The 14077-nt window shown below is 40.3% G+C and overlaps 1 protein-coding gene and 1 long non-coding RNA gene across 4 annotated transcripts in view; one reads left to right on the top strand and one right to left on the bottom strand.

The window, feature by feature from the left end:
- The first annotated feature begins 526 nt into the window (after positions 1-526).
- CBX5 (chromobox 5) overlaps positions 527-14077 on the top strand; it is a 38439-nt gene continuing 24888 nt past the window's right edge. The window contains exons 1-2 of one of the 3 annotated variants that reach the window (NM_001444337.1): positions 527-673; positions 840-936. The gene's annotated coding sequence lies outside the window, so the exon portion shown is untranslated. Of the gene's footprint in view, positions 674-839; positions 1004-14077 lie in introns of all 3 variants that reach the window. The other 2 variants (NM_001444336.1, NM_001444335.1) reach the window with 2 other exon arrangements.
- LOC146403198 (uncharacterized) lies at positions 545-9200 on the bottom strand. Its single transcript, XR_014803279.1, has 2 exons — positions 9141-9200; positions 545-5373 (listed from the first exon to the last, which is right to left on the bottom strand). It is a non-coding gene; the product is annotated as an uncharacterized LOC146403198 (long non-coding RNA).

The following is a 14077-nucleotide window of genomic DNA, read 5'->3' as shown; positions in this document are numbered from 1 at the left end:
ATTGGTAGACTCCGCCCCTGAGTAGCTCTGATTGGATATTTGACATAGCTTTCCCCCACTATTGGTCTCTCGTATGCGTTGCTGTGTAACGTCATCCGTTTGGGCGTTCTACGCAGTCTCAACCCCTCCCGGTCCATTGGTTCCTAAGTAATATTATTCTTAACTAGACTGATTGGCTGGTCAACCAATGATTCATATTTGAATTATTTCGGGTATTGAGATAACTTTTTAATTAGCTATGTCCGGAATATTCAACGCCTGTGTCAAAGCATTTTTAATACTATGTATCAAAAAAGTAGCTAGCATGTGACAATTTGGCGGAACGGGGGCGGGGGCAAGATCGCCTGCTGAGCGCATGTGTAGTAAAATGGCGAGTTTACGCAGGCGCGCTAAGAAGTTCCGCCCGGAGCTTGCAACACGTGAAATGGCGGGCAGGAGACAGCGGCGAACCTAAGGCGCCTGCGTAGTGGCGGGAGTTGTGCCCCCTTTTGCGCAGGCGTAATGGGCGGGGAAAGGGTCGGGTCCCAGGATTGGTCGCGCAGGCGCAGGGAAGGATCCGTTTTGGCGGGCGGTTGGCGTTGCGCAGAAGGCGGCGGCGGCGGTGGCTTGTGGTCCGGCCGCACCACAGAGGAACAGGCGAGGCGTTAGCGTGAGTGATCGGTCTCGACCCCCGGTAAGTGGCGGACCATCTTGCCTACCCATACGAGGTCTTGAACTGACTCCAACTGGGCCCGTTATTGTGTGAAATGAATGGACCTCGGGGTGGGGGCTCGTGAAGGGGGAGCGGTGAGATCGGCCAACCAATGGAAGAACGGGGGCGGGATGTTTTATCCCCGTAGGTTCTGTGGAGCTTTGCAGCGGAAGAGTTTGACTGGCGAGTGTATAGGCCAATTGGGGCTGTCCTTAGCTGCCGACTCATCGGTCCTTGGGCCATCGGTATGTGGGAGGCGGGCTTTCTCCTCCTGAGCAGCATCTCACTGAGCCAATGAGCACGAAGCGCGCGGTAGGTTGGGCTCCTCCAAGAGGCCACGATTTGACTCCAATGGGGGATGCGGGAGTTGGGCGGTTAGGTGGATGGACCAAATCGGGAGCCAGTAGGCGAGCAGCCTCTGGAAAGCGCTCAGGCTGTTCGTCCAATCAGCGCTCCAAAAGAGGGAGGTCTTAGATTTGGGGATGCGAGGAAGGGGATTCAATGCCTGTGATGGCGCGTAGGGGCTATTTTATTCACAATGACTTTAACAAAACCTGTGGGCCTCCGTGCCACACTTCTCTGGTAGGAAAGCTGTTAAGTTTGGTCCTGTATTCCTCGGTTTTGGCTCTTTCCCCCCCACAACGGTATATCTCACCATCCAGCACTTTAGGTTTTGGAGGGGAACAAGGGATGTCAAAGACATGACTGGAAAACTCGCTTCTTTAGGAAGACTGCCTTGAAATGTTAGAACAAATAGAATTTATTTGTACTGTTGTGGAATAGCACCCAAGAAGAGTCTACAAAATAACAGTAATGCATATTTCCACAGACAAAGAAATATTTGTGAACCCATAGGAAATGTTTCGGAAAACTGCATAGCAAAATATGTTAACCTCTAGGGATACAGTGGGTTGGAGACACATCGCATCTCCAGTGTTTACATTTTTGCAGGGATAATAATTTGTAATTAAAAATAAATTTAAAAGCTCGTTGTTTTTGTGTTTTCAGTTATAGTCAAGTACTTCTCACCACCTCCTTACACCTCAAAAAGGTGCTGTTTTTCAGTTAAGAACTAAAGCGATTCTTGGTTTAAACAAACAAATTTTAAAAAGATAATTTTTTTTTTTGAGTACTGATAGTCATGATGTTAAGTGCTTTACAAGCATTGTCCAATTCCTTTATCTTAGGCTCTGCTCTGAGGAACTTTCTCCTCCATATATATATATCTCTTTACATTGTTACAGATCTTCTTAGGCCTTCTTTCTGCTGTTCCTTTAAGGATATCTGGATTTGGATAAAAAGGAAGTTGCTTAAGGAGGGTGATACTTAGGGTGCTGGAGACGGAACCCATCCATCACCTGGGTTATTTTTTGCCTTTTGATTATAGAATTTCAAAGTATTTCCTGTGCAGTCCATATCCTGTTAGTAATGCTTGTTCTACTCATTCCACTATGTTTTAGTAAACCATAGAAATTTTCATTACGTTTTGACTGTATGAGAGTCTATACTGCCCCTCCCCCTTTTTTGGCCGCACCTGTGGCATAAGGAAGTTCCTGGGCTGGGGATCTAACGTGCACCACAGCAGTGATCCAGGCTGCTGCAGTGGTGATTCTGGATCCTTAACCTACTGCCTCATAAGAGAATTCCTATACTCCTCTGTTATTAACTGCCTTATTTAGTATCAAGGGACAGTTGTTTAAATACTGTAGTAAGTTCAAATACACATGAAGAAGTTCTGTTATGATTAGAGATCTTTGTAACACTGTGCAAAAGGATGATTTTTAGCTGAGCTTATCCTGAACAGATTTTCATGTTTTCTGATACTTGAAATGGAAAATCTGTTTCATATTTGCGTATAAACTATAGGTATGCTAATAGTGTAGCTACTTGGTTTATAAGAACTGAAGTGATATAGATTAAGAATTTCTGTCCCTAATTTATTTAAATTTGAAAGGAATACAATCTTGATCTGTAGGGTTTCTCAGCTTCAGTGCTATTTACATTTTGAGCCTAGTAAGTGCATTTCACCTCCCCATACCCCCACTTGTGACAATCAAAGTTTTCCCAATTGTCCTGGGAGGGAGGGGTGCAAAATCTCCACTTGGAAACCATTTATCTGGGAGTTCCTTTCACGGATCAGTGGTTAACGGGCCCAACTAGGATCCATGAGGATGCAGGTTCGATCCCTGGCTTCGAGCAGTGGGTTAGGGATCCAGTGTTGCAGTGAACTGTGGTGTAGGTTGAAGATTCTGCCTGAGTCCCATGTTGCTGTGGCTTTGGCATGGGCCAGAGGCTGTAGCTCTGATTCGTCCCCTAGTCTGGGAACTTCCATATGCCATGGGTGCAGCCCTAAAAAAAGGACAAAAGACCACAAGTAAATAAATAAATGAAAATAAAAAATGAGACATCGTAGAGTTGATTATCTTGTCAAAATATTTTGTTTTTTGCCAATTGGAAATCAGAGGGAGAAGATGAATGTTTAGGAAGTGTCCTTGGTAAAGTGGATCACTGAGTCCTTATGATTATCTGTTCAGATAGAGCATGATCATTGTTTCATTGGGTAAAAGAAAACTTTCATTAAGATTTTTACCATTTCTTGCAGTTTAAACATTGATTGCATCTTATGTTTGGCTTCCTGAAATAATAGCAAATGTGTTTTTGAAGAATGTAGACTTTGCTTCAGATGTTTCTTGTATTCTTATCTGATTTATTTCTCTTTCCTTTACTAGCATTCTTTTGGATCAGTATCTCAAACTTTTTTGACCTTGACCCAGAGTAAGAAATACATTTTACACTGACCCTGTAGGCACGTTGAAAAAAGTTTCACTATGCAGATAAATGTTCAAAGCACTGACATTTTCTCTTCTGTAGTACACTGTATCATTTGGTTAAAAACACAAGTCGATTTCTGCTAAACTGATTTTTCAGCTATGTAGAGACACATGCGTTGGAGGAAAAAGAAATACTGATTTGGGAGTTCCCTTATGGTGCAGTAGGTTAAAGATCTGGCATTGTCACTGTAGAGACTCGGGTCACTACTGTGGTTCGGGTTCAGTCCCTGGCTCAGGAGCATGCTGTAGGTGTGGCCAAAAAAAAAAAAGAAAAGAAAAAGAAGGAATACTGATCTGAAGAATAGATAACCAAATCATCCCACCTTAGATTACTCTTGAGTAGATTGCTCTCATCTCCAGCTCCAGTTACTTGGGTCTATAAAGAAAATGATCAGCCACCCCTTATTTGATGTTTTTAATTTGAAACATTTCATGACTTCAACCTAGACTTTTTGGTGTACAAATAAAAATTGCATGTTTTATTGTGAATTCTTTTAGAGTGTCACAATTAGTAGGTCTGACAAACATTTCTCTCTGGTGGGGTAATTTTTCATTGAAATTCTGAGACTGTCACATTGAAAATCCCAAGTTTAGACTTGTATTTCTTGCCTTTGGAGTACCTGGTTTGGTTGTTAACTTGTTAACCACTCTGTTAACAATAAAAAGCACTGAACCTAGTATTACAAAAATTAAGTTTTAAGCACTTATGCTTAGAACTTAGAGGCATAATATTGTATCCAAACAAAATGATTTTTCACTAAAAGGGAAAATAACATATCTTCAGTGGTTTTTCTGAAATCTAGTAAGTAGAAAGCTTCTTGTCTGGGTAGGCAGTGATCAGGATGATAACTGGGGCAAGAGAAAGAAAGAACATACCTCTGAGGTGACTGGATTTTTATATGTCTAGGCAAGTTCTGTTGATTTTCTGAGCCCTTGACAGTAGCTCTGGAAAGACAGAAAGGTATCCAGGGTACAAAGGTTTCTCAGAAAGACTAGTAATTTTTTCCATTTATTGAGGTATTTTATTCAACCACATAGCGTGATTTATATGTCTTATTGAAACAGCACATTTAACATCCCCTGGTAAAGCATTTCTTTTTTTTCCTTGTCCTTTTAGTCTATTTTTATTTCCATTCACTTTAGATGAAATTGGGCCTCAATTCTCTGAATGTTGATTTTTAAAAGCAGTAAATTACACTGTAAGATAACATTTATGACTGAGTATGGCTGATACTTAAACGTATTACTGATAAACTTGGACTCTGGGCAGTTGCCTTTTTTTCCCTGACAGAAACTGATTTTTCCTTCCCTACTTATAGCGGATGGCTTTAGCTGACCATTGCACTAATGGGAAGGAGTCCAGGTCATCCTGAGAAGAGTTGGCTTGTGCAGAGTCCAAGACGCAGATTTGTTAGATTTCTGTGAGCCACTTGAAGCCACATATTCATTTCTGATGACAACTTTACACTTGTGTTGGCAGAACACCCACAGTGACAACTGTTGCCTATGTTTAGTCTGTCCGGGAGCTCTACCAGCTAGCATGTTTGGGAAAACCTACACTGTTCTTGTTAGCAGCTTTGTAAATATTAGACCTTTCTGCGTTCATCTTCTCAGATCTGCCATACTTTGGGGAAATTGCATCCTGTGATCGATTGCCTTAATTTATCCTTCGAAATGAAGGAGTAAAGGTTTTAGGCATTCTTTGGGTTACTTAAAACACAATTCTTTTTGGATCATTAATTGGAATTATATATGTCCAGCTTATGATTTTTAAAATTTTATTTTCCTTATGTGTTAGTTTCTTGTGGTTGCAATTACCACAAACCTGGTGTCTTCAAACAATAGGAACTTCTTTTCTCTCACAATTCTGGAGGCCAGAAGTCTGCAGCCAAGGTGTTGAGCCCATTCTGGAGGCCCTGTGGGAGAGTCCCTTCCTTCCATTTCCAGCTTCTGGCTGTTTTCAGTATTCCTTGGTTTATGGCCTTGTCTTTCCCTGCTGTGTCTTCATATTTCCTTCTCTGTGTGTCTGTCTCAGAACTCTGGCCTTTCTTCAAAGGATACATGTGATTGAATTTTTTTGTTTGTTTTTTGTCTTTTTGCCATTTCTTGGGCCGTTCCCGTGGCATATGGAGGTTCCCAGGCTAGGGGTCTAATCGGAGCTGTAGCCACTGGCCTACGCCAGAGCCACAGCAACGCGGGATCCGAGCCGCATCTGCGACCTACGCCACAGCTCACGGCAACGCCGGATTGTTAACCCACTGAGCAAGGGCAGGGACCGAACCCGAAGCCTCATTAGTCGGATTCGTTAACCACTGCTCCATGACGGGAACTCCTGTCTTTTGTCTTTATAGGGCTGCACCCGTGGCATATAAAGGTTCCCAGGCTAGGGGTCTAATTGGAGCTGCAGCCACTGGCCTACACCAGAGCCACAGCAACGCAGGATCCGAGCCGAGTCTGCGACCTACACCACAGCTCACAGCAACGCCAGATCCTTAACCCACTGAGTGAGGCCAAGGATTGAACCCACAACCTCATGGTTCCTAGTCGGATTCCTTAACCACTGAGCCACAACGGGAACTCCCTCTTTTTTTTTTTTAAACGTGATTGAATTTAAGCCCCACCAGATAATTCAGGGTTAATTTCTGCTTTCACATCATTAAATCACATCTTAATAATCATGCAGGTTTGAGTGACTAGGTCATGGTCTTTAGTGGGGTTGGGGGGGTGTGATCATGCAGACCATTATACCCTATTTCTCCAATCCCTATCCAAATATAAGTTATTTTCTAAAATGAGGGGTGGACTTCCCTGGTGGCCTATTAGTTAAGGATCTGGTATTGTAACTGCTGTGGCTTGGGTTCAGTCCTTTACCCGGGACCTTCTGCATGCTGTGAGCATGGCCAAAAAATATAAAATAAAAATTTTTAAAAAGGTGACTCAAAAACTCATTCTAATATTTGGGGCCATTATAATCCACTGGTGGTCTTGCCTAGGACTTGAGGGACAGAATACTGAGTTGTTGGCTGGTTGTCAACCCCTCAAGTATTAAGGAAAAAGATTGTATACATGTATGTGTAACTGGGTCACCATGCTGTACAGTAGAAAATTGACAGAACACTGTAAACCAGCTATAATGAAAAAAATTAAAATCATAGTATTAAAAAAAAAAAAAAAAAAAGACAGCCCAGGGTAGCAAACATGTACTTGTTAATTGTGTGGAATTTTCTTAAAAAAGTATCATGAACTAGCTGGGCCACTTTTCACTGTCATTCTTATAAGGCTGTGGACTATATGGTCTGAATTTCCTATCCAGTAAGGATAGTTCATCAAATTTAAACACAGTCAATTATATCCCCATTAAAAATTTTTAAGGAGTTCCCTGGTGGCTGAGTGGTTAAGGATCTGGCTGGCATTGCCACTGCTGTGGCTCGAGTCCAGTCCTTGCTCTGGGAACTTTTGTATGCCTTGGGCACAGCCAAAATAAATAAATACATTTTTAAAGGAGGGGAATAAGCAGAATTTTAAGAAAGAAAAAACAGCACTGCCAGATTTTTCTACTTGGAACTAAATCATGGACCTAGTTTAAAATTTTTTCTCATGCAGTCTTATTCTTCAGTCTTAATAAATATAAGTGCCTTTTCCATTGTGTTTCTTTGCTAGGAAGGACACCAGAAAGCCTGGGATTGAGATGGTGTCATTGAAAGGACTATTTCAAGATCAAGTTTTATAACACACTCATTATTTATTTCTTCATGGAAAGGAGGAACCAAATTGAATTCAAGTATTTCTGTGATTGTAATCTACAATTCTTAGAATAAAGCAAGTTCATATCTGAGCCAGCGGGCATAATTATGTCAGAATAAAATGCCCTCTGCTAAAGAGGTCAACTAACAGGCTGGGAAATCTATCTTAAGTTTGGTTTCTGAGGCAAATCCTTGAACTCCATGTGCCTTGTTTCTCATCCCTAAATCAGTGAGACTCACTTACCGCACAGGGAGTTATGGAGGGTAATATACTGCTAATTTGTTCAGTATTTCACAATAATAAATTATATCTAGGAATCTGATAAAACATAGGCAAACCCCATTTATATGTGTAATGGGAGACAAGCGTAGATAAAACTTACAGATAGTACAGAAAATTCATTAAAGTTATTTTTAAACTACTGTCATCAGACATTTTACCTTCTGTTTTCTGTGTATTTTCCAAAGTGCTTTTCTTGTTCTTTTTCCATAACAGACATGAGGTAGGTAGGACAAATAGCTAACACTAGGTTACATGATAGAGGGATCAATTCAGGAGGACACAACAATCCCAAATTTTACACAACTAATAATAAGCATCAAGGGGGTTCCCTTCGTGGCTCAATGTAACAAACCCAACTAGTATCCATGTGGGTTAAACAATCTGGATCCGGCATTGCCTTGAGCTGTGGTTAAGGTCACAGATGCCGCTTGGATCCCACGTGGCTGTGGCTGTGGCTGTGGTGTTTAGGCCGGCGGCTACAGCTCTGATTTCACCCCTAGCCTGGGAACCTCCATATGCCACGGGTGTGGCCCTAAAAAAGACCCAAAAAAAAGCGTCAAAATACAAGAAAAAAACAATAGAACTAAATAATACACATCTGCAGTTTTGGAAATTTTAACACCCTCATTCAGTAATTAATAGAATTAGATGAAAATCGGTAAGGAAATAAACTTGAACAATACTGTCAATGAACATAATATAACTGACATTTATTGAATATTCCATCCAACAGCAGCAGAATACACATTTTTTTTTCTTTTGAAAGCGGGGGGCGGGGGTAGTCCTACAGTGTGCTGTGGCTTGTTGTGGGATCTCAGTTCCCAGACCAGGGATTGAATTCAGGCCATAGCCGTGAAACCGCCAAGTCCTAACCACTAGACTACCAGGAAACTTCCTTTTCTTTCTTTTTTTAAGAAAAATATATTCTTTTCAATTGCAAAGGAAGATTTACCAAAACAGACCATCTTCTGTCATAAAACAAATCTCAAAATTAAAAGGATTTGTAAACATAAAAATACAAAGGATGTTCCTGACCATAACACAATTAAATTAGAAATCAGTAACTGAATGACATCTGGAAAATCCTCAAACATTTGAAACTAAACAACACACTTCTGAGCAATCCATGGATCAAAGAGATCACAAAGAAGAAAAAGATTTTGTCCATGTCCATGGTATGCAGAAGTTTGGGGACCATGGATCAAACCCTCACTATAGTAGCATCACCGATCTCCAGCCCACTGAGCTGCCAGGGATTTCCATTTAGAAAATACTTTGAACTGAATAAAAATGATAACATGTCAAAATTTGGGATATAACTAAGTGCTTAGAGAAAATTTTATAATTTTTATAATTTTAAATGCTTTAATTATAAAGGTAGAAAGGAGTTCTTTTGGCTCAGTGGGTTAAGAACCCACAGACCATAGTGTCTGTGAGGATGTGGTTCGACCCCTGGCCTTGCTCAGTGGGTTAACAATCCAGCGTTGTTGCAAGCTGTGGATTAGGCTGTAGATGTGGCTCAGATCTGGTGTGGCTATGGCTTTGGTGTAGGTCTGCAGCTGCAGCTCCAATTTGACCCCTAGCCTGGGAACTTCCATATGCCGCAGTTGTGCCTTGGTTAAAAAAAAAAAAAAAAAAAAAAAGGCAAAAAGATCTAGAGTCCATGTTTCTATTTTAAGAACCCAGAAAAAGAAGCAATAAGAGTAATGATGTTTAGGAGTCACCGATGTGGTGCAAAAGGCTTGGCAACATCTATGCAGTGCCAGGACTTGGGTTCAATCCCTGAATCAGTGAGTTAAAGGATCTGGTGTTACTGCAGCTGCCATGTAGGTTACAGTTTCAGCTTGTATCTGATCCCTGGCCTTGGAACTATATGCTTCAGGGTGGCCAAAAAAGAAAGTAATGATGTTTAAGGGTACAAACTTGTGTGTAACAAGTAGTAGATAAGCTCTAAAGATATAATGCATGGATAATGAATGTAGATAATAATATGTTACTGTAATTATGTAATGTAATAAATATCACATTGTCTACCATATTACAAAACACAAATGTATCAAAGTAACTCTGTAACCTTAAAATTATAGTGTTACATGTCAATTTTTTTTAATTAAAAAAAGAAGAGCAGGAATTCCCATTGTGGCTCAGCAGCAATGCACCATCCATGAGGATGTGGGTTCAGTTTCTGGTAGTGCTTGGTGGATTAAGGATCCAGTGTTGCGGTGAGCTGTGGTGTAGGTTGCAGACATGGCTTGGATCCTGCGTTGCTGTGGATATGGTGTAGGCTGGCAGCTGCAGCTCCAACTCCAATTTGACCCCTAGCCTAGGAACTTCTGTATGTGTGGCCCAGAAAAGAAAAAAAAAAAAAAAAAGCAAATTAAACCGAAAGAAAGAAAATGAAGGTAAAAGCAGTAAGTAGTTGATGAAGTATAAAACAGAAAAATCAATGAAATTGAAAGTTTTTTCAGATCAATAAAATTAATAAGCAAGTTTGATCAGGGGAAATATAAACACAAATTACTAATACCAGGAATAAGAGAAGGGATATCACTACTGATCCTATAGATGCTTAAAGGGTATTGAGAGGAGTTCCCACCTTGGCACAGTGAGTTAAGAATCTTACTGCAGTAGCTCGGGTCCTTGCAGAGGCTGGGGTTTGATCCCTGGCCTGGCACATAGTGGCTTAAAGGATCCAGCATTGAGGCAGCTGTGCAGCTCAGATTCAGTCCCTGGCCTAGGGATTTCCATTTACTGCAGGTGAGGCCATTAAAAAGTGGGGGAGGGCCAATAAGGGAATATTAGAACAACTATGCCAATACATTCAATATCTAAGATAAAATGAATGGCTTCCTTGAAAGACAAACTACTGAAGCTCACTTCAGAAGAAATTCAGAACCTCACTAGCCTTATATCTATTAAGAAAATGGAATTTGTAGTTAGAAACCTTCCCACAGAGAGAACTCCATGTCCGGATGGCTTTATGGGGTGAATTTTCCAACCCTGATGGGAGAAATATCAATTCTATACAGGCTCTTCCAGAAGATAGAAGAGGAGGGAACACTTGCCAAAATGTTCATTATTTTTAAATTCCACTAGCAGACATTTATATTCTGTTTGGTCTACATTTTTAAGTGTTTTCTGCACACACACACACACACACACACACACACACACACCCCACTGCCATAGACCTATGAGGTAAGTAGGGCAAGTAGCTAACACCCTTCAAGTTAAGTGAACTGTCAAGTTCAACCTTTCAGTGATCTCCTTGGGATAGGACCCACATCTTATTCTTATTCATGATATTGCCGCTGTTAACAAGTTGCCCTTTTAGTAGCTTTTTTGTATTACTCTTTGGAGACCCTGCTAACCAGTGCTGACTTAATCAAGGAGACACTTAAAATCCTTAGTCCTTAAGTTGAGGACTGGGCTAGACTCAATGCCCATGCATTGCTTGGCAGCTACTAGGCCCTCAATAAATGTCCCAACCAATAACCAACCAATCAATTTTAGAGCAAAGAACAAAATTACTATATTAATCATCCTTTTGGCATAGGATCTGAATTGGGAGGATGGTTGGAAGCCAGACAAGAAGAGGCAGAAACATCTCACTTGGTTTAAGCAACATGTCAGAATGCTCAGTGGAAGAGCTGGGTGGTCTGACATTGGCCATCCCTTTGGCTGTTTATCTGATGGTGGCCTTTCTTTGCATTTAACTATCAATATATCTGAAGTGTAGAGCACACTTTTATGATATTGTGGTATAGTAATTCACACTTAAATGTCAATAGAGACACTTGCAAAGATGTACAAGGTTCAATAATTTCTGGTGTGGGTTTGTTTCTCCTGTCATCACCCATTATGTATTTTTTTACAGCTTTTAAATTGCCACGGAGAGGAATTGGTCAGGATCTTAACAGATGGCCAAGGAGCTGCCAAGGATACTGTTGTATAGGATGGGAAAAAGTTCAATACTGGCTTGATTTTATTTGTCTAAATTGTAGACTATGATTTCAGTGTAATTCATGTCACTAACACACCAAGGTAACGGCAAAGCACAAAATTATGCCATATGCTCTCTTTACCCCCTGAAGTTTTACAGTCTGAGATATCGTTCTTATTCCAATTGTATAAAAAGTCCTCTTTGGGGGGGGGGTCAGGATATATTAATTAGATTTTAGCATATTGATTTAAAGTCTAATACCATCTCAACAGTAATATTAGAGATTTTTAGATATTTTAGTTTATGGTTATGCAAATTTGTATGTCTCCTGAGTCTCTGCTGAACAAAGACTCTGATAGAATATAAATTGTCTGGCATAGTAGAAGCTCTTCCTTAAAATAGAGGATTTGTTGAAATGACCTGATGGGGCCCTGGTAACCCTTAAGCTGCTGATGTCCAAAATGTGTACAAGCTAGATAAGCATAGTCTTTAATTTTATGGCTGTTTGGAAAATACCTTATGACCATAATTTTATTTGGGGGTGGACATTTCAGTTCTTTTTTAACCCTTCCATATTTTGTGAATATGACCTGCCAGAGTGGTATGTGAAAATTGAAGTTTCATGGTAATCTACTCAAATGTTGCTATTACCCATTTTTTCTTAAGACATCAAGAATTTGTATGTTACTGCTAAATATTCCAGTGAACCATACTTAAAACTTTTGAGCAGTTCTGAGAATTGCTGTAATACACTTTCATTTATATTTTTAGTGGTGGTCAGAGCTTGGAGGACAGTATAGCTAAGTGAAATTTATAAGGCAGCCTTTATCTCTATTTATAATCTATATGTTTTAATCTAAAAGAACAAATGTCTCTTTACTCCCTTGCTCGCTGGAGCAAGAGTCTTAGATAATCAACAAATAGGATACTTGGCCCCAGAATAATTCTGTGACTGGCTGAAACAGTGCCTTGGCCTGATTTTTAAAGAATCACAAACTGGAGCTGTGTTAGCCAAGGGAGAGCCTTTCCTCTTTCCACACTCCTCTCTATTAATAAAGTTTGTGTTGTCTGTTTGTGGCTTGTTAATGATAGGGGTGTTAACGACCACAGTTAATCTTCCTCCTCAACTCTTTCCTAATCCAGTCTCTTAAACAGACATTTAAAAAGCTTTTAACTCCTTTTGAATTGGGTGCTCATAGGCTTTTGGTGGAGGTGGAGTGATAGTTATCAGCTCATTTAACAAAACCTGAGACAGCCAGGACAGCTGTAATGTGCATCTCTATACTGTGTTTTTGTTAAAGTGCCACATGCCTAATACTTTGGAAATCATAAATCTAGTGGAAGAAAACATCTTTATAAAGGGTATTTTAGTTTTATGCTGTATGTATTACAAACCTAAAGCCAATGGTACTTGTAGATCCATAAAGAGCAAAGAACTTAGACCAGATTAAAATGGTTCTGTAAATTTAGTTTCTTTTCATCTGTTTTATTTTCTACAATATGGCTATAAAGAAGATGCCTTAAAGACAGTGTTGTAGCTGACACTTTAATCTTCATATAAGCCAACAGGTTTCATCAAGGGCCTTAGGGGAGAAATGGGAATTTATCAAGCCTGGACCAACTAAAGTCACCCATCATGGGCATATTTAATTAATAATGTGATAGGGACCTTTAATATGCCCTTGCTCTTTCCTGCTCTTTAGAATGGCTTTCTTTATAGAGGATTTTGCTTTCTTAGTGGCCTTGGAGAATTTATGTTAAATTTCTAAAATGGGAATTCCCTTTGTGGCTCAGTGGTTAACTAACCTGACTAGGATCCACAGGGATGCGGGTTCGATCCCTGGCTTTGTGCAGTGGGTTAAGGATCCAGCATTGCCGTGAGCTGTGGTGTAGGTTGCAGACACAGCTTGAATCCAGTGTTGCTGTGGCTGTGGCATAGTCCAACAGCTGTAGCTCCAATTCGACCCCTAGCCTGGGAACTTCCATATCCCAAAAAAACTCTAAAATGAAGAGAGCTCAGTGATTATATATTTTGACATTTTTAAACAATACAAAGAAAGCTTAGAGAAAGATATAGAATTATATGTGTATATATATCCATATGCTTTTGCTTGTATGTGCTACACCAAGATCTAAGAAAAGCCACGAGGACAGCTGGCATAGTGACTGGGGGGAGGGAAGAAAAAATTAGTGACTAGAGGGACTAGAGTGGAGCCTGAACTAGACAGAGCAGCGGGATACCAGAGATCCCATGTAGGTGGTTCTCTGCTTCTAGGATTGATTGGTTAATGCAAATAGCTAATCATCCCTCCATTCTTCTGGATTGCGCCAACTTTGTATAATGACCTTTCTGTAATTTCTGAGTACTGGCACTTTTACCATTTTTTCTTTTACCTTTATAATGTGTGGGTTTTTTTGTTTTGTTTTGTTTTGTTTTGTTTTTAATCCCTCTCTTTCTGCTTCACCTCCTCACCACCACCCCCCCTTTTTTTCTGGAAGATTCGTCTGTTAAAGAAGTTTCCTGTCATCACCTTGGAATGTGGGTTCTGACTGTGCCTGACCACAAAGCTTTTTGATGTTTGTCCA

Source organism: Sus scrofa, chromosome 5, assembly GCF_054392235.1.
Source record: "Sus scrofa isolate SSC_HxYL_T2T_F1_AM1 chromosome 5, Sscrofa_HxYL_maternal_Yorkshire_Landrace_v2.0, whole genome shotgun sequence".
Classification (NCBI taxonomy): Eukaryota; Metazoa; Chordata; class Mammalia; order Artiodactyla; family Suidae; genus Sus; species Sus scrofa.
This window is presented reverse-complemented; position numbering and strand designations above follow the sequence as displayed.